Here is a 3,939-nt window from a genome sequence, read left to right as displayed (position 1 = left end):
TTTGGTTTAACTTGGCTAAATAAAATTGAAATCTAAGAAAAATATCACATTCTTTCATTTTTTTGACAAACCCATTAGTACTTCAAAAGCTTTATTGGCCCCATCTCATACCCCAGCCGTTGCTACATCAAACATTAAGATCCTCATGCAGACTTCGACCAACTGATGCAGATAGAATCAGATAATACCTCACATCAACCAAGCTAAATAACCCTGCTTCCAGCTCTGGAGTTTCCCCGAGTCTGTAGTAGGGACACACATGAGTATTTGCCCAATAGTCACATATGTTCAAATCAGAAATATGTAGTCAAAGCCCATGCAATCACCTTTGATCACTAAAATATGACAGTAGATAGATGAATGTCCTCATTTTGTACTCTCAAATGGATTGTTTTTAGATACATTGCATAAAGCTTTTTACAAGACTTGCGGTCTCCGTTCCACCGGGTTCCTCTGGGTCGGGTCCCGCTGGGTCATGGGCTCGGGCCCGGCCGCGGGCTTGGTGCGGGGCGCTACCTCGTGTTCTTCCAGTACCTGGGCACGGACTTCAACGGGAGCGCGGCTGTCAGGGGGGGCCCAGCGGGCCGTCGGGGTCCAGAACTACCTGGAGGAGGCCGCCGAGAAGCTGAAGTCGGTCGTGCCGGTCAAGTTCATCATCTCCAGCCGCACGGATGCGGGGGTCCACGCCCTGAGCAACGCCGCGCACCTGGACGTGCAGCGCTGCTCGGGCCAGCCGCCCTTCGCTCCCGAGGTCCTGACCGAGGCCCTCAACACCCACCTGAGGCACCCCGCCATCTGGGTCCTGCAGGCCTTCCGTGTGCCCAGTGACTTCCATGCCCGCTACGCTGCCACATCCCGGACCTGTACCGCCTGGTCACCGGCTGCCCCTGGCACAATCAGCTGTCTGTGTTTGAGCGAAACCGATGCTGGGCCCTGCGCGCAGACCGCCTGGACGTGGCTGCCATGCGGGAGGCTGCTCAGCACCTCCTGGGGACACACGACTTCAGCGCCTTCCAGTCGGCCCGCAGCCCCTCTGCCAGCTCAGTGCGCACACTGCGCAGAGCCTAGGTGTCCCTGGACCCAGCCAGTCCCTTTGTCCTGCCCCAGGAGAGCAGGCCGGGCTGCCCTGTGGCCCCGACATCACAGGTGCCTGTGTCCCCAGGAGGTTGCAGTTCTGGAGCCTGGAGTTTGAGAGCCAGTCCTTCCTGTACAGACAGGTGCAGAGGATGACAGCGATCTTGGTGGCCGTGGGGCTGGGGGCTGTGACCCCGACTCAGGTGAAGATGATTCTCCAGAGCCGGGACCCACTGGGCAGGCACCAGACACGTGTGGCCCCAGCCCACGGCTTGTTCCTGAAGTCGGTGCTGTTCGGGGGCCTCAGAGACCTTGCAGCTGGGAGTCCAGACTGTGCCCAGCAGGAGAGCCAGGGACCAGGGGGCAGGGACGCTCCGGGTTCGTCAGAAGACTTCAGGCTGGAGACCAGCGGCCCAAAGGCAGGCGGCCTGGAGTGAGGTCCTGCTTCCAGCAGTCCCAAAGCTTCCGGCCTCGAGGTTTGCAGGCTCCATAGCACGGAAGCCACAGGTGGCCCCCAGGTGCCGAGCCAAGGCCAGAGCACCCGTGGCTCACTCGGCCTCTCAAATGGATTGTTTTTAGATACATTGCATAAAGCCTTTTACAAGAAAGATATTCATGAGGTAAAACACCAGCTGCCTGTATCATTGGTCAAATTAAGATAACATCCTTGTGTTGGCTTTTAAAGCTTTCTCTTTTCCTGTCCTGGACTTTCCCCCCTTAAGATTATATATTTCCAAGCTTTTCTTTGAGGGAAATTTAGACTAAGATAGGTGCTTTTCTTGTTCTTTGTGTTTGTAGAAAAAACTCAGACTTTCTGATCTTTCAAAATATGTTAACTGTAAATATTTGATCAAGTTATTCACCAAGCATTTAAAAAAATTCCTAAGTAAACACAGCAATTCTGTTTATTTTATAATAAAATTCAAGATAATAACATTAAATAATATCCCTAGATATAAGTTTATAGATTGTTAAAGTGTTACATCAATTGTTTATGTTGAATTCTAAACCTTCCTCTGTAAGTGAAGATTCATTGTTAAAACAATTTTGTGACAAAAATACTAATTATTCTCTTTTAAATGAGATTTTACCACATCAGCTTTAAAGGAGATTTGTATCAGATTATTTTTAAACTAGAGGCCTGGTGAATGAATTTGTGCATGGGTGGGGTCCCTTGGGGTGGCCTGTATGGATCGGGCCCCAGCTTGCGCCCCCAGCCTCGCAACCTCGCAGCCCCACCTGGCAGCCGGCCATGGCGTGGCACTGCCCCCTCACCTGCTCCACCATCCTGCCTAAAGGGCACTTGGTTGGGGCTGGCCCCCTCCCCGGCTCCCTCAGCACCTGGGAGCCAGGTGGCAGCCCCGCCCCCTGCCACTGGTCGCTGTCTGCGGGGTGATCGGTGGGGTGATGAGGCCCCCACTCACACCCACCTTGGCCTGGCGCTGCCCACTCACCTGCTCCACCATCCCACCAGGGTCCCTCTCTCGTCAGGGCCCATAGGAGCTGGCAGCATCTCCACTGCCACCTTCAGCCTAAGTCTGCTATGTACCACGCCACCTCCTGGTGGTCAGTGCACATCATAGTGAGCGGTCGAACTCCCGGTCAAACTCCTGGTCGAATTCCCGGTTGAACAATTTACATATTAGGCTTTTATTTTATAAGATGGTTATTCCTTAGGGCATTAAATGACCCAGTTTTTAAAATACCTATCTTTAACACATCTTTTCAAAAACATGTCTGTTGTCTCAAGTAATGAATGCTTTGTCTACCTTATAATGGCACCATTAGTCCACAGTAAAATGTTCTTTTTTTCCTGTTACATTAAGATTATTTATTTAGATAGCTATAGACATCTTTTGACATATTTACATTTTTGTGAAATGTCATGTATTTTTCCTTTGTAGAATCCATCCACTTTGATAAAATAATGTAAATATTAGAAATTAAAAGATCAGTTACTGGGAATTTTAATAGTAAAAGTGAGATATTTTACACCTTTATGTTATTGTAGAATTATTTCAGGTTTTGGTCTCACTGTTGCAATGTTTTCAAGAGTTTAAGTTACCATGGGGATACAGTTACTATTTTTTATTGATTATAAAGAATTATCAGCTTACCATAACATGACAGAAGGTAAAATTTTCTATGGTACAATTGTGCCTATTTAAGTGCCAGCTCAATATATTCAGAGGAAGAAAGGAAGGAAGAACAATATCATTCATTCTCATTCATTTATTCTCCTCTCTCTCTCTCTTTCTCTCTCTCTCATACACACACATACACACACACACATACACACACACACACACTCTACCCCCAGCAAATGAAAACTAAAGGCATTGCAAAACCACAGGGGAAAATGTATTCACCAATAGAAGAGTGTATCTATTATAACTAGTAGTCAAAGGAAAGCTCAGAGGGGAAACAAAGGTATAATCACATGTGCATATTGCTTAGAAAGAAATACACAAAGTATCAGATTCTGTCAAATCAATTTATGTTTTAAATAAAAATCTTAATAAAATTCTTAATGTGATTCTCAATCAGCTCATGGCACTACTGCAAAATATTTAGCATATTATGATAGCCATAGTCTCAGAGTAAATGATAAATAATTTTCCCATGTGTTTATGGACCAACCAAAGAATTGCACAACTATGTTCCTTTTTAATATGCATGATTTGCCAAAAACAATACAATAATAACAGAATTGATTTGTTATAGTATAACTATCCTTTCATTGGAATGGACAGTGTCATTTCAAGTTCACAGGACTTAACCTTGTCCACATGAATATTGATTGCTAAAATTTTATATGTACCTATGGAATTTTTTATAGTAAAAATTTATATTTTGTACATCTTG

The 3,939-nt window shown here is 46.3% G+C and overlaps 1 pseudogene; it reads left to right on the top strand.

Moving 5' to 3' along the window:
- Positions 1-430: 430 nt before the first annotated feature.
- On the top strand, positions 431-1,637 carry LOC102240910 (annotated as a pseudogene).
- The last annotated feature ends 2,302 nt before the right edge of the window (positions 1,638-3,939 follow it).

This window comes from Myotis brandtii, unplaced genomic scaffold (genome assembly GCF_000412655.1).
Source record: "Myotis brandtii unplaced genomic scaffold, ASM41265v1 scaffold82, whole genome shotgun sequence".
Lineage (NCBI taxonomy): Eukaryota > Metazoa > Chordata > Mammalia > Chiroptera > Vespertilionidae > Myotis > Myotis brandtii.
This window is presented reverse-complemented; position numbering and strand designations above follow the sequence as displayed.